This window comes from Nomia melanderi, chromosome 14 (genome assembly GCF_051020985.1).
Source record: "Nomia melanderi isolate GNS246 chromosome 14, iyNomMela1, whole genome shotgun sequence".
Taxonomy (NCBI): Eukaryota; Metazoa; Arthropoda; class Insecta; order Hymenoptera; family Halictidae; genus Nomia; species Nomia melanderi.
The window spans coordinates 4,630,390-4,656,004 of record NC_135012.1 but is presented as its reverse complement, the minus strand read 5'-3'; the positions used below and the strand labels follow the sequence as shown (position 1 = coordinate 4,656,004).

The 25,615-nt window shown below is 41.6% G+C and overlaps 1 protein-coding gene and 1 long non-coding RNA gene across 2 annotated transcripts in view; one reads left to right on the top strand and one right to left on the bottom strand.

Annotated features, from left to right (window-relative positions):
- Positions 1–25,615, bottom strand: part of pio (zona pellucida domain-containing protein piopio) — a 107,083-nt gene that overhangs the window by 21,222 nt on the left and 60,246 nt on the right. The gene's annotated exons all lie outside the window — the stretch shown is intronic.
- The window catches only part of LOC116427088 (uncharacterized), a 92,833-nt gene that overhangs the window by 22,710 nt on the left and 44,508 nt on the right, over positions 1–25,615 (top strand). Inside the window, exon 2 of the long non-coding RNA XR_013000133.1 lies at positions 20,128–20,181. This is a non-coding gene — a long non-coding RNA (uncharacterized LOC116427088). The remainder of the gene's footprint in view (positions 1–20,127; positions 20,182–25,615) is intronic.

The following is a 25,615-nucleotide window of genomic DNA, read 5'->3' as shown; positions in this document are numbered from 1 at the left end:
TGTTCAGCGGTTACATTCGATGAACAGAAGGATTAAAACTTGAGGAGAATCTCTGGGATAAGATTTCTATTAAGATTCCAGCGTCTGGGAATTATAAGAAATGTTTTCCAGGACTGATTTCCATCGAGGAACGCGAATTTTTAATGATACTCCGGCACGCAGGCGCTTGAAATAAAAGTTGGCGGCAATTATGATTACAATTATCTGGCATCGTTGGGTCTCAGCCGAGGAATTTGTTCCCGTTCTCGTGGGATATCCAGCGTGCATCAGAAACGCTCGGGATGCGAACCTTTTGGCCCCTGGCACGGTAGCATGCAAATTGAGCGTCGGGGAGAGACTCATGAGTGCCGCCTCTTGATTATTATTATTAATGTCCATGCAACTTTCTCACTCGCGGTACTAACAATTTCCTCGCGATATATTTATCGTTGCCTACACCTGCAATTAGGGTAATTTTGATCTCGAGCTGTCCGAAGCGTCTCAAAAGTTTGCAAAAAATCGTATCTGGGATTACTGCCTCGTAAATCGAATGAATAACGCGGATCTCGTGTAGTATAATGAAGGGTCTTTATGCAGAAGGGCACCCTTCGATCTTTAGGAACGTTTCATACATAATTTTATTCAATCCGAGGGGTTTCTAGATTTTATTTGTTACTTAATGTTTCACAGCGGCGACTATCGGCCAGAAAGATTTCAGTTTATTTCATCTATTTATCATCGACATTCCGCTACAACTCGTTCCACTACAACTCATTCGACGTTTAGCGACTGCGATCCTTGAATAATTCCCGAAGTAATTAAAGCTACACGCGTTACAATAAGAGCTGTTTGTTTTAAAATCGAGATATTTAACGATTCGCCTTTAAACGTTAATCAATTCGAACGGTGTCCATAAAATCATAAACTCGTTAAATTTTACAATGCTATAACAATTAATAAAGTCGTTAAAGGAAATTAACAATTTTGTAGCTGCAAATGGACTTATCCCACTTCTAAAGAAAACATTCTCGCAATATTTTACAATGAAACTTCTGTCAATTAATTCATAAGTGTATCACCCATCGCTGATTCTACGATCACAATAATAAAAAGAGGATATCTATATCTCCCTGAAACTACCATTAACTATTTGAACTCGAGGGCTCCGGAGCAGAGCCATTTAAAATTTATCATTACAAATTGTGAAACTGTATTATTAAATATGTTATAACATTTATATCTATAATCGATAAAAAACAATGAAATATATCTATGACTTGTCTTTTCATCGTATCGTTTATTTATATCTTAATATACTTTTTCTATTAAAATTGCTTGAAATTGCTGGTAATACCAATGAGAAAAAGTTTCGAGTGCAAAGAGTTAACTAATTCTTCTCTAAACGTGGACGTATACCGCATCAAAATGGCTCATATAATAAGAAACGCTGGAGACCACAGCATGCCGAGCAATTTAATCGAACGATCGATCGAAACGTCGTCGAGGGCGTGAATAATTCATCGGAATATTTTCGAAGCAGACGGAATACGCCACGGAGAGCGTTCTTCCTGTAAAAGGATAGATCTCGCGAGAACTTTAGCAGCTAGAATGCACACACGAGCGTCCGTCTGTCCGTACGCATGTGAACGTTGCGCGGCGATCCTTGTCGGAGATTTATATTCACCCGGGACAGTGATATTAATTCCGCCTCGACCAGGAACCCACGGGAGATCTTATTAGCCAGAATTTACGTAACGGCCGCGGGAATTGCTCGTTTCCGTGGCTTGTACACCTCCCGAGAGGTTCGAAGAAGCTTCCCGATATATTCCGCGGGTATGCACGTGGGTGCAGTCGATGCACGAACAAATCGAACTCCCTCGGAACCACCATAAAGATGTTACGCGCGCTGAAGTTTGAGGTACACGCCTCGAAGTTTCTGAGACGAGTCTCCAGACTTCCCTCGCATTTCATTTGCATTGCTACGTTGCGTGTGGAAGCTTCTGCGTTTGGGTAACTTCTGTGGAAGAAGGATCCTGCGGGGATGGAAGAATTCTTTTGACGTGGGTTCTGCGAGTTGCTCGGTTTATCGGGTTCATTTGGGGGTTGTAGAATTTATTTGGACGCGGGGATGTAGGGGAATGGATGTAGGGTCTAGGAGAATGGGAATCTGGGAGTATAGGGTGTAGGATCTAGGAATTTGGAATGTAGCATCGGGGAGAATGGGATGTAGAATCGAGAAAAATAGGATGTAGAATCTAGGAAAATAGGATGTACTATCTAGGAATATGGAATGTAGTATGTAGGAAAATAGGATGTGGAATCTGGGAATATAGCCTGTAGAATCTAGGAAAATGAAATGTACTATCTAGGAAAATGGGATGTAGAATCTGGGAATATAGGATGTAGAATCTAGGAATATGAAATATAGTATCTAGGAAAATAACACGTAGGATTTGAGAATATAGAATGTAGACTCTAGGAGTATGAAATACAATACCAAGAGAAATGTGATATAAAATCTAGGAAAACAGAATATATAATCTAAGAAAACGAAATATAGTATCCCAGCAAACAGGATATAAAACCAGAAAAGTAGGACATAGAATCTCAAAACCAGGAAAAGGAAATCTCTTCATCCCATCGTCCATAAAATCCCAGAATCCCTAGCTCCACGATCTTTGCATAAAACGACACTTCTCCGCTTATCTCATCCCGGAAACATCTACAACAATCCTCGGCAACACCTTGAGCATCCTTTTCGTCCCTGAGCGGACGCCCCGGCCAGGTACCAGCAGATCTACAAATCTCGCGGAAGGAACAGCTAGGCAGTGCATCTTGTGGCTACATCCCGAAGGAAACGGCGTTTCCGAGATTCCCGGGTGAAAGGCTAAAACGGATAGGCAGGATCGCGCGGATTCGCGGAGAGATGCATCCTCGACGCATGCAAATATAGGCGATAGCGGAGGCTCGGGATTCGCCCTGGCCGCGGGCTACTTTGTGTACTTATTACGATGTATCTATCTGCTGCCGGGCTGAAAGCATTTCTCGGGTTCGACGTCCGGTCAGTCCCGGGGCCTCCGCAGCTGCGCGCCGCGCCGTGGACCGCTCTTACGCCACGCGCGCCACGAAGAACTGTAATCCTTGTAAACACGATCCTCTCCCGGGCCTCACAGCTGACCGTCGAGCTGGAGGCATCCTCTCGCTGCTTGTACACTCGACGGGAACACGCGCGAGTGCTTTTCCTGGGGCTCCGGGCTTTCTACCGTGTCCCTTCAGGTTTTGTCCTTGATTTTTCTGACCTGCTAGCTACAGTTGAGATATTTCGGATTTTATTGCTGCTGCTGCTGGTGATTATTTCTTGTTGCCAGTTGGGAATTTGTTTAGCTTCTTAGCTTCTTTGGGTCGGTAGTGTTTTTATCTTTGCGAATTTGGTCGATTTTTTGTTTACCTTTGCGAATTTGCTTGTTTCTTTTATCTTTGCAAATTTGGTCGCTAATTTGATCTTCTTTGCCAACTGGATCACTGGTTTTGTTATCTTTTCAGATTTGGTCGCTAATTCGTTGATATTTGAGAACTGGATCATTGATTTATTATTATTGCGAATTTTGTCGCTAATTCGTTAGCATTCTTCGCGAACCGGATCACCAATCTTGTTATCCTCGCGAATTTGGTTACTAATTTTTCAATCTCCACGAATTCAATCGCTAATTTGCTATCTCCCTGAATTCAATCGGTACTTTCAGCCTGCTTCGCAAGCAGAATCAATTTCTCAATCTCTCCGAAGGTCCCGGCGCCGATCTCCGGATCATCCCCACGGTTCAACCTCCAATTTCCCAATCTCCTTGACTCATCGAACCGGCAGAGTTTCTCGATCTCCGCGATTCCGCGCACGGCAACTTCTGAATCACTCTCGCGCCGTTGATCGTCGATTTTTCAATGTTTCCCGCAGCTCGATCGCCAATTTCTCAAGTTGCTCGCGGATCATTCGAAAGGGTAGACTGGGGGGTGGAGGGAAAAAAAGAGGATCGTCCACGGTTGAACAGTTTTAACGAGCCCGGATTCCTCGAGCGTGACGCCTCCGATTATTAGCCCGGCTTTTATAAATAGTCGTTGGGATCCTGCGTATCCGCGCGCGATCCTGCCGCGAGTCCTTTCCTGTTGCTTCTATTCTCGGTGGCTAATTGGTCTTATCGGTTTCCGATCGCAACGGGATGTCGGATTCGAGTGTGCCTTAACGGTGGTCAGGATTCCACGGTTTTGATCGCCGGAGATGCGGCGGACTCTCGAGAATCCTTGCCGTTTTTCTTCTCTCCCATTGCTCTTCCCTGATTCCCCAAAGCTCTTTAATCAGTTAACTGTGTTTGACGAGTATACTCGTCGTCTTAAGATCCAAAACAATACTAATTATTCGTTTCCTTCGAATAAACATGTGTTTCTTGTTCATTTCACTTTGATCTCTGTTTTATTGTATGTCGGCTGGATTTTTCTTGTGTTCGACGTGTATACTCGTCGCTGGTTGATTTTATTACATGCCCCGGGAGAGGTTTTTAAATTGGATTCTACAGCTAACGGGTTAAATCCTTTAAGCTCTTCTTCCTGTATTTTTTCGTTCGTTTATCTGGTTGGATTATTTATTCGGTTTTAATTGAATGATTTGTTGGATCATTTCTTTTGTATACGGATGACTCATTGAATCACAGGTGAAGAGTACAGTTAACATTGGTCGGTCGGTCCTATAAATAATCCTGACGCTGTCCGCGTGTTCCCATCAGACCCGACGCAACCGATGATGTCATTGCTGTTCGCGTTGCCGAACGATTAAAGGAGAGACGTTCCGACAAATTTCTGCCGTCAATATTTGCCAATCGTCGCGCATGCGGTCGCGACAACTGTCTGTTCGAGTTCTCGAATAGACGTGCGATTGTTATGCAAGCGGAACTATTGCAAATTTTTTGAAAGCTCCCTGGTAACCCAGTTAACGAACGTCATCTGTGAATTTTAATTCGATTCCACCTTTTCAGACGTACCCTCGCAATTTCGAACATTTTCAAATTCCGGTTTCAAATGTTTGATTCAAAAGTATTGAGAAATCTTTGCTTCAATCTTTTTGAAATCTTTTTTTTAATCTTTTCGAAATATTTCTCTCAATCTTTCTGCAATCTTCCTTTCAATCTTTCTGAAATCTTTTTTTTCATCTTCTCGAAATATTTTTCTCAATCTTTCTGAAATCTTCCTTTCATTCTTTTTGAAATCTTTCTTTAATCTTTTAAAAATATTTCTCTCAATCTTTCTGCAATCTTGCTTTCATTCTTTTTGAAATCTTTGTTTCAATCTTATTGAAACATTTCTCTCAATCTTTATGAAATCTTCCTTTCAATCTTTCTGAAATCTTCCTTTCAATCTTATTGAAACATTTCCCCCAATCCTTCTAAAATATTTCTTCCAATCTTCCTGAAATCTGTCCCCCAGTCTTTTCGAAATATTCCTTTCAATATTTTTATAAGCTCTCGCCGATTCGCCTTGAAATCTTTATTTCAATCGCGATAGCGGACAAGTATCGAGCGGCCGTTGCGTTCTCGAATCCTTCGGTTAATCGGTGGCTGCAATCGAGACCGGAAATTAAAAGACACACTATCGGTGTTAGGTTCGGTTTTCGATATGAAAATCGTTCGCGACATATACGCGACGCGAGCTGCAACGAATATTGAATTTCCGCGCGACTTAATTGCCCGGCCGTTATAATATTCCGCGTGACGGCCGAGGATCATCATCATCTTTATTATTATGCAGTTAGTTCCCATTATACATCACGGTGATTATCGGCACGGACGGACGGACGGGAAGAGAGGAGATTGAACGAAACGAGCCATGGATAACGAACGTCTATCGACCATCCCCGTTGGTCGTTACTTAAGCGGACTTATTAACGCTTGTTTGCGCATCGTGTTTATCGGAAATTCGGTGCGATCCGTTGCGTTAATTCCGCAAGATAAATGTACCAATAACTAACCAGTTAAGTCTACGAGCACACCGCATTTATATCGTATATACACACAAGTCTCCAATATTTACCATAATTATAAATATAAACTTACTCTCGTCGTAAGATACTGGCTTCAGATTACATAAGATTGTGTACGTGTACAGATTAACGTTGGGAACAATCGATAAGTAGGTTACGATATCGTTGAGCCTAGATAATTGGTTTTATGTCCTTCGTATTCTTTATTTACTATAATATCGATTATTTCAGAAGCTTTGTTACCGCGCAATTAACGTTCACCTATCATTTCCTAGTTGTGTACAGGGTGTTCCGTTTCAGTGTATACATACGAACACGATTGAGTTCGGTGTGATTTATTTAGTCGATTTTCGAGGATTTTTGTAAATCAAACTTGTTTCTACTTCATTGTGCTCAGCTTGTTTATCTTATGTAGTCTTTTATTGGTTTCATTCAGTTTCGATCAATCATTTGAGTCAATCAACGATAAATATCGACAATCCAATTTAATTAACGATACAGGACCGATAATTTCCACACGAGGTCTATACATTTTTATAACAACAGACGTGGAACCGACAATTTCTCAATAATGTAAAAGCCGTTTCTATGAACCACGAGCGAACGACACAAGAAAGTTGCAGCCCGATCGTTATAAGATCGGATCGCGGTGGCCCGATGTGTGTCAATGCGATTCGGAATACGCCGTGGCACGCGTGACAATGAGATGCGACATAATGCGACGCGTACGTGACACCTGCAATGACATAAAAGCACGCTAGGAAAACGTCTAGATCGTTCTCGCGTCGGAACATCGTAATTTCTTGCATAAGCGTGACACTCGCAACCTATTTATCGATGAACTGCATTCGATCATTAGTCGATTTCACTCTCGACTATAGAAACCGTCTGATAACGACTTGCCTTAAAACTGAATCACGAAACTATACATGAAAACGTAAGATCTTAACACTTTCGTTATTAATATTACATATTTGTGAGTCACAATTCTATACTTTGCGTAAACAAAATGAAATTACGCAGATTTTGTAATTTCAAATTGTAATGTAATTATATTTAACTCTTAAACTACTGGACGGATCTACGTCATCTATTCTTGAATTCTTCTTGCGATTATTAAACAGATGACAGATGTTTCTCCGCGATCTCGGAGTTTCTATAGAGGAATTTCGGAAAGTCAATTCAATCCTCGGTAGTTGTAGCGTTCAGAACTAGCTAACTCAATATTTCGTTTAGAAGATTCATTGGATTTAACAGAATATCGCCACTGATGGGATGTACCAAATAATAACGCGTTGAACATCGCGATTCCCTTTTACTTTCTTACTATGCATCGTCCAGCATCCACTTTCATATTACAAATACGTGAAACCGTGTATAATACGTGAATGATTTTTATTCACGCAAAGCAGACGGAACTTTCTACGAAATTTCCCCTGGACGATCGAAAAATCACGCGTCTTCGCGAAATCGTTGTCGCCTCGAATCCGAATGATTCATTAGCGAATTAAGTGGGCGCAAGGATGTATCCTTGATGGAATTCAATTCTAATCCGCGCCCGGTGAAAGTCGAAATCCTGCTCGGCGGTGCGCGGGCTCTCCAAAACAGGTCTCATCGCGTGGGTGTGGATCTTATTCAGAGGACAGTCGTGATTCTGACCTCTCGGCTGGCCTTGGACCTCGCCTTTCCAGAGAAATCGTGTGCTCCCCCTATTCCCGGCGACAAAATTGTCACGAACCTCCGCCTTGACGTCCCACGTGATCCTTTTTTTTCTCTTTCCGTCTCCTTCGTTTACTCGCTCGCTTATCGATACTTGGATACGTAATACGCTCACCATTGCCACATACACCGTGGGCTAAACGTGTGGATCGACGTCCTTATTACTCCTTCTTTTTCGACAATTACGATAATCCTCGATCAATCCACTGTTTTAATCCTTTGCGGACAAAGGTTCTTTGAAATATAGAAAACCATTAGTAGATGAAACTAAATTATATATCGATTGCTCAGATAATTGGAAAAAGGAAACTACGTACTGATCTCCTGCTGTTTTAGTAATTAAATCATTCGTTTGCGACTTAGTGTTGCAAATATGAACATCTGATCTCGGCAAACTATCGACATTCGTCCGCAAAGGGTTAATTGCATTATGAGCAAACACGGCGATCGTAGATTGCTGCAGTATTAATAGCATTCGCTTTTTTGTATCGAGTGAGCATCGTAGTTTCGTGTTCGCGAAGGACAGTCTACCTCTCGGAATTCTTTTTCCCAGAAGTCTCTCCCGCGTGAATCGGCCGCCGGTTTTGTAATTGAGACCAGAATAAATATTTAACCGACGATTTGCAGGATTCACACTTGACGTCGTTAAATAGCTACCGTTGGCTTTCGCAATCTTGCTCGATCGGCATTCTCGAGGTTAAGCAAAAAAAAATGTTCCAGGAGCTGGAACATCATGTTTCGCTAACTGTACAGCGATCTTTGTTCTTCAGTGTTCTTCTACAAACATCTCGGATTGTCTGTCGATTTAGGCGAACGCGAGTCGTCGGCTTCAAAATATCCACGAAAGAACAATCGTTAAGGAAACAATATTATTAAAACTGGTAGACAAACCAATTATATATAATTTCCTTCGTCACGAGACTGCGTTTATCGAAATTTCACTTGACTTCTATTCCAATTAAGGCGGTACTAAAACAATTTACTTAATCGTTTATGATTTCAAGATTATCACTTAAAACACTTGTCTGATGATTCCCCAGGAATCATCAGTTTCTTTTCAATACCTCTCTTAACACGTTGAACGCCACGAGAATTTCGAGCGTTTCGTGTAAGATTACTCTCTTCTTCGTAATAAAGCTATTAAAATCAATTATCCATAATTTAGTATCATAATTCTTAAGTTACACTATTAGTCAATTACTTATATTACTAAATATCTACCTTCGATATCAGTTTTCTCGCAATTATTTTCAAATAATTTGAAAGAACCTTTCCATGACCATCGTGTTAACCACTTGCTCTATTGATTTCTCAATTATGATCGATACACTTTCGCTATTACTAATTTATTAAGAAAGAGAATAAAATAATAGGCATATTCCATATCAATCTTCACTCTACAGTATAATCATTCATTACAGAAGATTAACATTTAAAATTCAAAAGAATCGAGTAATATTTATGCTAGTTCAATTCTGCTTAAAATTTGCATACAAGTCTAACACGTTATCCTAAGATGAAGGGTTGATCTGCATTAGATCGAATTTCGATCTTCACTCTACAGTATAATCGTTCATAACAGAAGATTAACATTTCAAATTCACAAGAATCGAGTAATATTCATGCTAGTTCAATTCTGCTTAACACGTTGAATGCCATGGGGTCACCGGTGACCCCCAAGCAAATCGAATTATTACAATTCACTCAATTAACACACTATCGGCGGGAAGGGTATTAATACCTTTTATGCAGAACGTATGCTAAGTGTTAGTAAAACACTTACCAATGCTTGTTTTTTTTCATTGTCACTAATTTTTGGGCAAGAATGATGTTTTTGGTTGTTTTTCATAAAGCCTGACCAGTGTTTAGTCCTAAATTTATTAATTTTTAAGAAAAAAGAAAATTAATTTTCGCCCGCTCATGATGTTACCCGCCGATAGTGTGTTAAACGATGATTATTCGCAAACATTTCTATATTACAAATAATGCTACCCATTGCGATAACATTCAGTTTGATGAACGTGCAATGATAATAATCCAATTCAGTCAAATGATTTAACATTGTATTTGTCCCATTTTGTGTATTTTGCTCTATGAAACCGGCGTTCAACGTGTTAAAATCTCCACTATAAGTCTAACGCGTTATCCTAAGACGGAGAATTGATCTGCATTAGATCGAATTTCGATTTCCCGATTCGCATTCCCTACTTGCCCTCTGAACGCCAAATTCTTCCGTGTTCATGGAACGTCCAGTACGAAAAACGAAGCAACAAAGCCGAGCATCCCTTGCGACTGCACGAACGATCCCTAGATCACTGAACCCTCTTCCACAGAATCCGTCGGCGTCACGATCTTGGGTCGTCATCGTACAGAAATCGCGGTACCCGGTAATGATATTAATCGCGCTTCCCTAAGTATGCACGATTCCCTCGATCTCGTGATCCGGCAGGAATTAATTGCCGAGCAATGTAGCTCCGGATCACCGGCTCGCTACTAGGATAATGATGGATCCTTTCCTGCGCTAGCCGGATATCTCGCCCCTATAAATTTGTCCCGCTCTACTGTTCAGTGATCCTCAATCAGCGACAATGTCTCTGCCCTTGCCAGTCGCTGTGTAATTCGAACAAGGTACGAACAGGATCGTTTAGACTGATCGAAGCTGCTACTCGATTGGTGAACCGTATCTTACTTTTAGAAATTTGGATACCTGGTGAATTGAGCTTTTCAATATTTGTGAATTCACATGGAATATTTTTCTTCGGTTGCTACGTTATTATACTTATCGATTATTCATCGCTCATTGTGCCTTAGCAAATATCCAGCAAGGATCCATTCTCGTAGCCCAGTTTGAGAATCGCTGATCCCAGGGGGTTGGGCCGAACAACCGGATCTCCGGGAAATGATCGGGATATCGGGTTCTCCGCTGGCGACGTTTTAAAACTCGATCGTTCGCCATAAATCCTGCGGGAGGATCACCGGTGCTCTCCTGCTCGGAACCGCGGCCGGTCTCCCGTGATTACAAGCGGCTGCACGCCGCGGCCAACAAAGGACAGCCGAACGACACGCTGATTAAGTTATACCATCGCTGCGGCCAGCGAGCGGACTCCAACACGATTTATGCTCGATTCTCTCGTTCGACGTACAAGCTCGGTGAGGCTGGGCCGCGCGGGGCCCCGCGCATCGCTGATTATTCAATGTTGACCGCCATGCCGGGGGAATTCTTCTTGTTGCTCGGTCTCCGCCCGGTGTAGAGTTTCTCGAGTTCCTTCGAGTTAGATTGGATTGCAATTTAAGGGGCGTTCTCGTGCTGTCTTCGTTCGCGATCGGTGCTTCTTCTTCGCTCCGTGGAACTCTTAGAGCGAGGGGGACGACTCGCTTCTCTAAAAGAACTGTCGCGTTTTAACCTTCGTGGGTTAAATGGCACTTTACTTATTGGGTCCAATGCGTATATAGAGGCAAAAATCATTTTATTTCATGAAAATAGGGGGACTTGTACCTTGATCCAACACTACCACGGAGACCTTTTTTGCTGGGCTATCAGTGGTTCTCAGGGACGAGTTCCTTCGAGCTAGGGAAAAATGACATTTGGATGGAATGTTGGGTTCTTGGATCATTGGAAATTTGGGACTCCTGGTGTCTTGGATTGTTGGAAATCTTAGGTTTTTGGGGTTTTAGACTGTTGGATCGTTGAGTGCTTGGATATCTTGGATTCTCCAATTATTGGATTACTGAAAATCTTAGATTTTTGAATTTCTAGACTATTAGATTATTGAATACTTGGTAACCTTGGATTCTTCGATTGTTCGAATACTGGATTATTGGAAATTTGGGACTTCCGGTATATTGGATTGTTGAAAATCTTAGGTTTTTGGGGTTTTAGACTCTTCGATCGTTGAATGCTTGGAAATCTTGGATTCACCAATTATTGCATTACTGGAAATCTTAGGTTTTTGAGTTTTTCGACTGTTGGGTCGTTGAGTGCTTGGAAATCTTGGATTCTCCAATTATTGGATTACTGAAAATCTTAGATTTCTGAATTTCTGGACTACTGGATCATTGAATGCTTGGTAACCTTGGATTCTTCGATTGTTGGAATACTGGATTATTGGAAATTTCGGATTTCTAGCACTGTGATCCCAATGTTAAGATATTCGTGGCAATTGATGAAAACGAGTCTATTCACGAGACCAAGCACGTACGAGAATAAACACGTTGAAAAACTTCAGCGTTTTACATAACACTAACTTTTTCGTGGCAAAGATAAATATGAAAATTTTGAATTTCCGCCAGGGAAATGTATTCGCTATAGAAATTTCTCATCCGTCGATCGTCGATCCTCATGTGGAAAGAGCACCTCTTCCAAAGCTCCCCACACTTTTCTACTAAATTAATATACCACACAGAAAAATACTTCCTCCCAATAATTTCATCCTCTATAAAATGAAACAATCCTTCCCCAAGAGCCAACTATAATACAGAGAGTGCCAGTGATTCCACGCAAAAAAAATACAAAAAACAGCGAACTCGGAAAACACACGGCTATAAGGGCCGTCGTAAATCGATAATTCTCGAGGGGGACATCCATGCACTCAGCAGTGCAGATTCATAGGAGGGTAAACGCTCGAAATAAAAGAAAACGTCGGAGGAAGCCGGACTGACAAGAAGAAAGCAACTCCACCAGCGACAACGCAAAAGTCAGTCGTCCCAGCGTCATTGACCCCTCTTCCTCTCTTCGCTCCCCTCGCTCAAGCTCCATTTCTTCTTTTCCTTCGTTAACCCGTTTCTTAACCCCGCTCCCGATTTTCTATTTGCCCCCGAGCCCCTTCCGCGTTCAGCCGTCCGCGAGCGGCTCGCGCGTCGCCACTGACAAGGGAAATTATCGAACTTGGAACCTCAAAATATTATGAAACTTTGTATGCGACTAAACAGTCAAGTCTAATAAATTGCAATATTTCTTCTTCTCGAATTTCACTGCGAAGAGATGAAACCACCCCTAGAAAAACGTCTTTTTTCCGTTTCTTATCTTGAAACCCATAAGAAATAGAGAAAGAATCAACAGTAAATACATTGTTCCTCCACGTCTATAAAATCGCAGAATAAAATTGTTCAAAAAGTTCACGTTTTTGTTTGAATAAATACAATTTTATTTTGCAGTTCTATAGACGTGACAGAATAATGTATTTTCTGCTTAGACTTTCTTTCTCTATCTCTTACCGTTTTCAAGATAATTGGAAAAGGAAAATTTGTAGTTTGTTCTAGGGGTGCTTTCATCCCTTCACAATGAAATTTAGTACGAAAAGAATTGCAATGCATTAGGCTTGACTTGTTCTACTCAGATGCAAAGTTTCGTAATGTGTTCAATTTCCGGGTTCGATATCTTCCACACGAGAGCTGCTCACCGCGGAAAATGGACGGCGTCTCGTCTTCCGGAAATGTTAGTTCGCTGAACGATTAAATCGGCCGGACGGGATCCGGTTGTGATCCGCCGATTTTTCAGCATGCCGCGCTAGACGAAAAAAATCGAGCACGTTCTCCGGGATCGGCGATTAAGCGGGCTGATTAAGCTGGAAGCGGAGCGAGCGCAGTTAGCTTTCGATGCGATCGAGCCGGACGAGTGTGTGCACGCACACACACGTGTGATACGTCCTCTGGCGCAAACGTCGTTCCTTGACATTTTTATCGTCCGACGGCCGTGGTACCCGGCAAATTGATTCCGACGTTGCTTTGGTTAATTATTGTAATGTTTATTAACGGCCGGGGAATCGAGGAAGTCGCGACCAGCGAGGGAACGGTGCCTCGATTATCGTAAAACCGGAGAAATACGCGGTCGGCCGTAAATTATTGTGTTTTCTGTGTTCTCGGCAGTTTTCTCGGTTGTCGGGAAATTGGAATATGCACGGGGTGGTGGTTAAATTCCGGTGTTGTCGGATCGAGAGCTGATTTACGCGTGAAAATCTCAGGAGTGTGAGATAGAGATTTCGGGTAGGAGACTTTGTTTTTGGGACAATTTTTGAACGTTTATCCAATGGCCATGGTTTAATATTTAGTAATCTTACTTATTTCTATAGAGTATTATTGAATAATAATAATCTTACTGGAATGAATAATGTTACTGATTTACAGAAATAGAATGTTTATTTTCTACTTTGTTTTTCGTATAGAACGATTTCCTTTCTCGCTACATTACGGTTTCGGAACACCCTGTAGACGTACAGACGTATACACGTATACGTTGATGTAATGAGATTTTGTTGATTACGGCCACGGGTTCGTTTAAACGGACAAGGAGTCGTGACAAGTGAGGAAACTCGAAGATTATCGTAAAGCGAGGAGCATCGGAGGATATATGGAATAGACATTCCCGTGTTCGTGTGTCGTACGTTTCCATTGCTGCACGTGATATAAGGATACATCCGTCTAATGAGGCTTCGTTCATTATGATAACGACCTTTTCGAGGTAGGAAACGGCGAAGGCTAAGAAAACAGATATAGTGGAGTTTCCTTCCTTTGGGTGGTCGATCGGACTTTCGCGTGCAACTGAACTTCGAATTTTTGGGAATAAGAAAGAAGCAATCAATCATTTATCCTCGCGATTAAGGTAATTGAAAAATCGATTGGGATTGATTAAAAGTCTCTATAAAACAAACGCAAAGGGTAGAACCGTCATTAATCACCATCCAAGCGATCGTTTGCTCGCGTCGCGCAGATTCTCGATATAAAAGCCATGGAATATCGAGAGCCTGGCAATTAATTACCTATACATCAATCTCGAATCTTCTTCGATAAAATACAAAATGATCTTATCGTTAATCGAGAATCCCTCCTTATTGCACGATAATTTAACCCTGCGATCTCTATTACGCGCTCCACACGATAATCTAGAAATCTAATCGAACGAATCAACGTGGGAATCTGAAATATGTCGATCGTCATTTTAATCGGCTGAAAATATCGATTGAACGTCCGCAGGCTCGTAAAACGGAGTTAAAAATTCAGAGGAAGATTGAGGGCAATCAGGAAATTGTAGTCGGTGATACGACGACGATCATCATGAAGAAGGGAGAAGAAGTCGGCGCAGTTTTAGGGTCGATCCGCTATGCTAATCACAGTACGACGACCCGCGAGTGTTCGGGGTCGATACCTCGACGCCAGCATTGTCCATGCTGCCGGACGAGCGGCGAAGACAGCGGGAACAGGAGGGAACAAAGACAGCGAGTCCCTTCAGCAAAAGAGGAGACGACGATCGGGGACCGGTCTCACCGGCGAACTTGTGCAGTATCCTTGCCGAGCGTGGCGAGCGTCCTCCGGCTGAAAAACTGGCCGGCAGATATGGCTGCTCGCCCTCAGTCAGAGGTCAACAAGGTTGGGGGACCTGTACCTTGATCCAATACTACCACGGAGCCCTTCTCTGCCGGGCTCTGTCAGTGGTTCTCAGGGAGCACTTCCTTAGATCTAGGGAAAAATGATGGACATTTGGATGGAATGTTTCTTGGGTTCTTGGATCGTTGGAAATTTAGGACTCCTAGTGACTTCGATTGTTGGAAATTTTAGGTTTTTGGGGTTTTAGACTGTTGGATCGTTGAGTGCTTGGAAATCTTGGATTCTTCGATTATTGGATTTTTGGATTATTGGAAATTTGGGATTACTGGTGACTTCGATTGCTGGAAATCTTAGATTTTTGAATTTCTAGACTATTAGAGATTATTGAGTGCCTGGTAACCTTGGATTTTTCGATTGTTCGAATACTGGTTTATTGGAAGTTTGGGACTCCTGGTGTCTTGGATTGTTGGAAATCTTAAATTTTCTGATTTTTCTACTGTTAGATAATTGAATGCTTAGAAATCCTGGATTCTTCAATTATAGTATTACTAGAAACCTTAGATTTTTAGGTTTCTAAACTGTTAGATTATTAAGTGCTTGGTAACCTTGTATTCTTCGATTCTTGAATCATTGGAAATTTAAGATTCCTGAACTCTAATTATAGTAATTCTTGAACACTTGAATTCTTACATTCTTCGATTCCTTTTTTTAATTAATGAAATTTGGTTTACTCCTCCATCGAAGAAGATAAAGATAACAGTTGGTCGCGGGGGAATCTGTTTCCTTTGAGCTCTCGGAAACTTCTACTACGATCCCTGGAAGATCTACAGCCTCAGAGCTGATCAGTATTCGAAAATGCGTTTCAGTAGCCAATTTTTCAATCCGGTTCGGTGTACCAATGCCGGTTACGGTCGCGTTAACAAGCAGAGCAGCCTGTTTAACTTGAAAGGGCCTGAAATTGCGAACAATAGGCCATTTGACGAAGAGCAACCGGCTGGTCGGTCGGTCGTCCTACCTTTGCAAGCCTAATCCACTGTGTGGGCAAGAAATATGCAGCTTCTTCTTCGGCCATAGATGGCCTGCGCTGCCTTCATTGCTCGCCAGTAGCTCTCATCTCTTTGTCATCCTCCTGTTGACAGATTCCTCACTGCCATTTCTATCAACGTTATCTACCATCGGCGTCTCCTATGTTCTTTCCTGTACCCATTAAAATATACTCGAAAGAAACCGCCTTACATGACTTCTAATCCTCCGGTTTCACTTTACGAGTTCATTATAAATTCAAAATGAAATTTCATATACTCCATAGAATTCATATTTTCAATCGTTTAGATTTACTATTAACCCTTTGCGGACGGATGTTAGCATTTCGGTGAGATGAAATATTCAAATTCGGAAGACTAAGTCGTGGACAAATGATCTAATTAGTCGAACAGCAAGAGATCAGCACGCAGTTTCCTTTCTTTCTATCAATTAAGCAACTAGAATATAATTTAGCTTCATATGTTGAAGGTTTTGTATGTTTCGAAGAATCTTCGTCCGCAGAGGCTTAAATCATTTTCAAATATCTTAAATATTCCAGAAGTCTCTTTTAATACTAAAACTACCGGTCGGGTCGAAACGACCCATTCCTGGTGCCTCCCTTTTGCAATTATTAAAAAGATAAATGAATTGAATTCAACAAATGTTCTGAATTGTAAATCAATTGAAAGTCTCAACAGATGCACTCTTTAAATTTATACAGAGGAATTTCAGAAAGTAAATTTAGCTCGGTAGTTGTAGCGTTAAACTCCCTATTAACCCTTTGAAAACGAATGTCAACACACTGACATATCTTACCATCTAAAATCACCACGACAAAGTAATTCAATTACTTAAACAACAAAACATCAATCTATAATTTTCTCCCTTCAGAAATATCTCTTTTCTGAAATATCTTCAACCCCTTAACTTACATCCCATCAGACTAGCGATAAAGATTCCAAAGTGAATTTAAAAGTGTTACTTGTTTCTCCAAAATACAAATTAAATATTACCTGCCTATAATCGTCAACCTCTGGAATAAACATAGTCACAGAACAAGCGTCAAAATTGTTTCTTCCCCAAATAAATGATCGACAAAGTAGTTGCATCCATCGTAGTTAAAAAACGAACCAAACGATCGACATTCCAAAAGATCTCCGTCAAAGGGTTAAACCGATCGACGCTGCTCGGAGGAAGGTCAAACCCGTGGAACATTCCACAGGAAGTAATTCTTCAGCCTCGAGCAACCGAGCCAGCTTCCTGAAGACGATGAAGGATCTAGCAGGAAGTCGTTCGTCCGTTCCTCCGGCCCGGGACCGATCAGCCGATTCTTTTTCCGCTCGATTATTCCCCATATCGACGTAATAACGAATCGACGGCGCGGCGCAGGGCGAGCCCGCGTTCCTCGCGGCCGGGAAAATGTAACGGGTGACGTAACGGTGTTTCTATTAGACGGATAACACGCCGTGACAGAGAAGCTCTGGCCGCGGCCATTAAAATTCCCGGTGCTCCTTTTTGCTGGGCCGGTTCCATTATGTTGCCACGGTTCGCGCACGGCGTTGCCGGACGGCACCACCGACCTTGGAATGATTGGAAGCTGCGCGCGTCCAGCGTTATTCGTCCGCGAACACGATTCCCGTCCCGGCTTCCATGCTCGCTTCCATTTAACGCCTCGCGCCTTCCTCGCGCGAAATCGAATCGATTTTTGCGCGGCGAAGCGACTGTCGGGCTATTCGCATAACGAAAATTGAAGGTTACCAGTATGTCGCTGACTAGTCTCTGCTAGACAAAATGATCTTTGTTTGAAAAATACAAATTTTTTGGAAGGAAACTGCGTTTCTTTGTTTAGATAACGTTGGAATCGAAACGTAAAATATCTATTGGCGTTTAAAGTACTTCATATCTCCATAATTTTGAAGAAGGTCTAAACACCATATGTTTAGCTAGATAATTTTAATTACAAGTTATTGAGTTTTGTTCAGTAAACGGCCTTATAGCGGAAAAATGAAAAGAATCTGATATTTATTCGACGTCCACGTTTGACCTGGAAGATAACGATTGATAACAGAGAATTGATATGTAATTTACGTTGGAGAAAGGTTGTAAATAACGTTTAGGTCCGTTGAGTTCATTTCTCAGCGATTTTTATTATCCTTCGTCGGTGTTTCGTTGCTTTGTTCCTTTTTTCTCCAATAAACTCTATTCTTCTATGTTCTCGCGGTAACGGCGAAGTGAATAACGTTAACCCACGTGGATCCTGAGATCGGAAAATTGGAAAGTTCGTAGGTGAACTCTGAATCCGAGGATTGATGGGATAGAAACTCGGGGTTCATGGAAACGGTGATCTGCCGGCGGAATCGAAAGTTACGACGAATAAATTAAATCACTTTCAACGACCGGTGAATTTATTAACGATCCATCAGAGTTCAGTGAAATTGCTTGATTTTTATGGGATTAACTTCGAGAATAAAATTCTCGAGAATTCTACAGAATTGCAGATTAGTTGTGTACACCTCTCGAGTTTGGTGTTCTGGGGATCAATTGATTTTTGAAATTATTCTTATACGAGTTCGTGGCCGGACGAGAGAGAAAAAGGGAGGTCGTGGTTTCAGAGGAAACGAAAGAGGTGAAAGTCGGCCATTAATCCTTGCGAAGCCGGCTGGTATGGATAATCACGAGATGACCACCTTGGACACCACGGCAGTCCTTTCTTTCTCACGATAATTCCACACGCGAGTGATTGCAGGACTCGCGAAAGGGCACATCCATGCTGGTGCCCCGTAAATCCTAGAAACCATCTCGGTGATTCTGTATCGTAACCATTAGAGTATCCCAAAGTAAAGTATTCTTAAGAATACTGCTTTCAATTAATTCACAATTTCATTTCAAAAAGCGACAATTTTTTAATGGCAATATCTATATACCAAAGAATACTTCTTCAAATCTTCGAAACATCGAAACGTTCGAGTTCTAAATAATCCCCAATTATTCAAACAAAAAACCCTAAATTAATTTTTATTCCAATACTTTGCAGATCTAATATCTTCGTTTTACCATAGCTATAAAAATAGAAAAAAAGGCTGCACACTTCGAAGATCAATACAAATCATGAACAATACAGAACCAAAAAGGGTTCGCCCATCGAACAGTCATCATCCCTATAATTATTCCTCGCACTATTCTTCAAGGAAACCTTTAAGTTCTAAATAATCCCTAATTAATCAAAGTAACAACCCTAAATCAATTGCAAAACCCAATACCTTGCAAATCTAATATCTTCGTTTTTCCGTAGCTACAAAAATAGAAAAAAAGACTGCACGCTTCGAAGATCAATACAAATCATGAAGAATAAAGAACCAAAAAGGGTTCGCCCATCGAACAGTCATCATCCCTATCATTATTCCCCGCAGTATTCTTCAAAGAAACCTTCAATTCTGTTTTCCAAGAGCCCTCGCGCCGTAAACACAGACCACGGGGCTTCCTGAGCGCGATAAAACCGGCAGCGACGGCCATTAATCGTTGAAACACGTAAAACAGGAAGTCCCTTCTAATGGACAATGTTGCGCGCCGGAGAGGATAACAATTTTGCCGGGACGTCTGCGGAATGCGCGCCGCGCGGACAGCGGCGATAAATCGAGGACAAAAAAGGGGTGGACGGGGGACGGTGGGTGGAGCTGTCGTTTAGCGGGCGAAAGGGGTTGGTCGTTCGCTTGCAATTTACTGGGCACGGATTTTACGATGTAATTGGTCCTCCGGGGATGTCGATGCTGGCATTCCCGCCTCCCGTCAACCCCTTCCCATAGTCGTCGCGTATGAAACCGGTGGTTACATCTCTGCGCCAGCCCTTTCGGCGCTGAACACTTTGGTGTTTACGACGCATCCCGCTTCGGAACAATTTCATACGGTGATTTTAGTCATCTTCCAAGGTTTTCTGGGGGGCATTCCGTAATTATATATTTTCTCGAGACACGGCAACTACTCTGTGAAAGTAATCCGCGATTGTATTATATTTCGAGATACACTTTACTTAGGGTTGTAATTACATAATATTCTGTTTCTCTTAGGTGTTACATGAACATGCGATCGAAGAATTATGAGAAGACCTGATGCAGTAGTCTGTGAGTAAACATTTATTCCTAATTTCTTCTGTGAAACATTTAATATTTATTCTTTGGTATCGCGTTAATCAGTTGCGAAGGTCGTTAGAAAATTTATTACCATTGGTACCAATATTAACCCTTTGCACTCGAGAGGTGACTCTCAGTCACCACTTGATTTGGTATAGTAAAATTATAAGGTCATATATAATCTTAAACTTTGTATAATGCATCGATATGTGAAATATTCGAATAAAATGGCTTTGTTTCTTGATTTATGTATGTTTTCTCATTGGTTGGTTTCAAACAACGTCGTCTACATCTTGCCGGAAAACGTTGAATATTTCTAGTGAAAAACTTTTGAGTGCAAAGGATTAACTACCGATGTTTAACGCGCTGAGAAAAGAAAGAATTTTAAACAGAAAGTCGTAACAGTTACGGAAGAAAACTGAAGCAACCCTTTGATCCGGCGCCACCCGACGCGCGACCGTTTCCACCGCGCTTTACCTACCAAAGATTGTTCTGAATGGTACCCTCGAACGAGGAGATCTGAACCAGCGCACGGCCTCCACTATCGCCGTAATCGCGGCGGATTAATTCTCTTCTTATTGTTCCGCAGAGATTATTTTCGTAATGGGAATTAATTATTCGCTGAAACTCAGCGCTTATTAATGGGGCCGACAGGCCCATTATTGCCGTCCCGGTTTTTGCACGTTTTACGCCGGGGAAAGGGGACCGCGAGACGGCTCGCCGCCGCGTAATTGGCTTAATTGATCGGACGATAAGTGAATCCCCCGAGCTAGAAATATGTTTATAGATTGTATTTACGAGGGTCCCGTTTTTTTCGGACCACCCCGGGGTTCTGACGTATTTTTGCTCGGTTCCGATTTCTTTTATGGACCTCGTTACTGCCGTTCGCCCGATGCATCGCACGAGACGAGCGCCTATTTCCCGACCGCACAACGAACGAGCGGCGAGGGCGTACGGGAGAAAGAAAAGGCAAGGTTAATGCGGAGAATATAGAAGGAAATTTCAGCGAGAGTGAAATATAACTGCGGGAATGATTTATACGCGGTGTGGGTTCGTCTGTTTGCGGATTATTATTATTCGATCGCCGGACGCTAGAATCACGTGCAATTCGAAATTTTTGAATTTCTTCTTGCGTTTTTGAGGAAAATTGAGACAACCTTCAGTTGAAAGTTGATAATAGTGTAATGGCGAGGATTGTAACGCTAATTAGCGTGTCGATACAAATTTAGATAGATTTAAATGATTGAACAGGAGTTAAACTCGAAATTGAGAATATAAGTCTCAAATTTCAAATAATATACTCTTTCCGAATTATAGTACAAGAAACTATAAAGCGACACGTATACAGTCGATGATTTTCATCGATTAATTCACGAGGATGAATCGTCTCTTTCCCTGCGGAGAATACGTTCTCGCTAAACGAGAAAGCAACCGTGTTTCCCAGACGTTCCGTCCGTAATCGTTGCTCAACATCAAGATAATGGTTTTCCATTTTCCTGGCCCGACACGCTAGCAGACGTCGAGCTTTTCCGCCGCGTCGCGTCGTTATCCTTTGTCCCATCGCCGAGGCTGATTTGCATTTAACCAACGGAGAAACCGATCGTTTCCCTAAGGCTCGCGGAAACATCCCTCATAGCTACTGTTCGTTAGTGTCCCACGATTGTTAATACACGTATCGTTTGATTGTCTTCGACGAAGACGGAATACTTCGGCGATCTGTGTGTTCGATCTTGAAAAATCGTCTCGTGAAACCGTCTCGGTGATCGTAGAATGAACGAAATTATTCTAGATACAATGATAAATAGATCTTCGATTAACCCCCTGCCATATAATCTTCCTTTCCACTAAACTTAACTAACTTTACTACGAAAATTTGCAAGAAATATTCAGAAACTCATTTATTGTAAGTGCACATTACCTTTGAAGCTAAAATATTGAAAATAGAACAGTCTATCGCTTCGATCCATATAGAATAAGAAACATTGGGTTCTCTTAACTTAATCTAGAAACCTTCACGAATTTCGTCATTGGAGACCAAGGGATAAAGATGATTTGCAGGAAAGTTGATTACTGAAAGTTGAATCTCTGATAATTAAATTCAAATGATTAAATCTTCAATAGCTTTTATTCTCTGTAAAATAATAATCGTAGGAATCAAAAAATAATCTCCGTACAATATTTCAACGCATTGTTCACGGTGCTATTATAAACAGCGTCTTGCTAAAAATCCCGATTTCCTTCGAAGAGAACAACCCTCGATTCTTCAGGCTCCGCGAACAGTAAACACCTCAATAAAAACATATCGGAGGAGCTCGCGCCGAAGCGAAAGAAAATTCTCCACGGACAGCGTAGAATTAACCGGTCGAAGAAAAAGGCGATCGCGCTGCCGTTCCCGGGCGCGCGAATTTCCGGCGTTGGTAGCCGCGAAACGCCGCTTAACTGTACGCGGCGTACCTTTCCACGAGGATGTATCGTTTGCACACAGGTGCAACGACGCGCTGGCAAGGCCATCGTCAAGGATACCGGCGTAGCCAGCGCACGAGGTAGTTAGAACTGGATACACCGGCGTGCCCGGCCGCCCATTTTGCGATTTACTGCGGCTGTCGAAACGATCCTCTTCTTCGCTCGCTTCGTTCCTTGGTTCGCCTTCGCTGTGACGTATCCCGTAACGAACGAATTTTTAACGCTTCGCGAGCAGAGCCCTACAGCGGAGTTTCAATCAGCATTTGGTTCGGTTTACCAAGATTTCGAAGTCCAGCGTTTCGTATTGAATTGTGTAGTTTCGTGGGTTTGTAGCTTTGTTACGTTGTAATTTTGATGTTTTATAGTTTCGTTGTGTTGTAGCTTTGTAACTTTGTATCGTTGTGATTTTGAAATTCCGTCGTTTCGTTGTTTTGTAGATTTGTAGCTTTGTTGTGTTGTAATGTTGGTATTTCGTAGTTTTGTTGTGTTGTAGCTTTGTAACTTTGTATTGTTGTGATTTTGAAATTCCGTAGTTTCGTTGTTTTGTAGATTTGTAGCTTTGTTGTGTTGTAATTTTGTAGCCTTGTGATTCTGTAGGTTCATATAGTAATCTTGCAATTTCGTAGCTTTGTAGTTTTGTAGCTTTCAAATTATATAGTTTGGTAACATAATTTTGCAATTTCGAGCTCGTTACGTGAAACGTTAATGTAGATCCGTCCCTTCATTTGTGTATGATTGTCCTGCACGGTATTTATTAGAAGACTGTGGACATTTATAGCGAAGAAACTATCGAGTAAAGATACTTAACTCAACCGCACGCTGCATTCGTTTTATTTTCTTCTCGTTTTATCGAGGATGTACTTTTCACTTTGAATTCAGAAAAATTGGTAAATTGATTAGTGATTAGTGATTAGTGATTCGAATGTGTGGACGGAAACTGAGCACGACAGCAAGCTTAAATTGTGATTATATTTATTAGCGGGACACAGGCCGGGCCGGTTTTATTCAGACGCGGACGTGATCAACTACGCCGATGATCTATCAACAGGATACTCGAATAGATTTCAAGTTACTCGAGTCGTCGACGCTCGATGGGACCGCGGAAAAATGAGGAACTGGTTCCGCTGAATATTCCGCGGCTCGAGGAATTTCCTGCTGCGAGAAGACGTCGGGGCTCGAGCCAGTTGTGCTCCTTGGAAACGAAACTTTTTGTACATTCTTCTTTCCAGAATTTTTCATTGACTTCAATCATTTTAATTCCCATTGTATAATCATTAGCTTCTCCATTCTCCTATTTTCCCATTTAAAATAACATACAAAACACATGTGAGATAAAATTTTCTTTTCACGTCACATTCAGAGGAAGATAAAATAATTCGAATTCAATTATTAGACTCAGATGTTCTTTTTAATATTTTCCAATTTGAAATAGGTTTCTTCCATATCTTCGAGGTGCAGCAAGTTCCATTTCAATTTTATAGCTTGGGAAGTGCCTATAAAATTGTTGCAATCTTATCGGAGAAAATTGGGATCGACGGATAACGTATTAATTTTATCAGGACTAACAGATACTGTTAACTCGTCGGGAATCCTCGAACGGGATACTTAAAAACACTTAATACTCTGCTTGTTAAGCAAAACCGGGAAGAAAAATTGAGAACTGGTTTCGCAGAATACTTCGTGGTATGGGGGTATCCTTGAGGCCGATGGAATTTTCCCTGAAGGATATCGAATTCGAAAGGATATTGAGATTCGACCGGTCGGAATGCGACGCGTCGCATTTTCAATTTAACACGTTCGATGCCGGATGGCTTGACGCTGCAGAATCAGCGGAATGAGGAACATCCACTGAATTAAACGATGGGAAACGTTTCTATATTTTAAATAACGCTACTCGAAACAGCAACATTTAAACAAGACACGTTTGCCATAATGATAACGCGCTTAAATAAATTTAGCAACTCGATTTGGTTCGAATCACCGTCTTAACTCTTTGCTATCGCATTGCAAATCATGCGCACTCTACGTGTATCTCGAAAAGATTATTTCAAAGCGACTTAATTTCTTTTTATTCTAATTTCTGTTCTATATTCAGTTTACGTAAGTTCTACGTTAAAACTTTTTGTCTTAACGAAGCCGTTACTTCACGTAGAAAATAAATTTCTTTCTTTCATTTACTTATTTCACCGCAGCGGTGAAAGTGTCAGTAATAGGGCGCCATAATTAAATGAAGTAAATTTTAACGAAACTCTTGCTGCCGCTTGGAAAATAAATTTACTTATTCCACCGCAACGGTAAAAGTGTCAATAAAAGGGCACATTCCATCTTACGGCCGCAAAGGGTTAATAACGGTTTGATTCGCGGGCCTCGTTACGTTAATCGTTTATTTCTGCCGCTTCTCGGCGATATTTATCGCCGGGACGCCGGATTGATTTTATTGCGACGGAAGGATGATTAAACCCCTGGACGATCTATCAACTAAATGCACGGATACGTTTCGTTTTGGTTATCGTTGAACGACACGCGACGGAAAAATCGGGAACTGGTTCTGTTGAATACTCCGCGCGGCCTGGAATTTTCCGCGTACTGGCGATATTGAATTCGACGGGATAGGGAAGGGTTTAAACGGCCTGTAAATTATTATCGAATGGTCGAAGGTCTAGGTAATTTGTAAAACACCGTTTCAAACATGTACAGTAAAAGAGCTGTCCCTATAAGAATGAATTTGAAAATTAGCCGATCCGTGAATAGTTTGAAAATTCGAATTCGATGTACTCGTTTGGACAAAGTCAACGTTGCCTTTTAATTTTCATTTAATTCTTCATGCTCTGCAGCGTACTCGAACCGATCAGATATTTTTCCGGTGTTTTGTATACCTTTCTAATCTGTTCAGCGCAGACCGTTTCTACTTAGAATATACCTATAGATAGAGCGTTACGGTGTGCCCTGTTTCGCATTGATT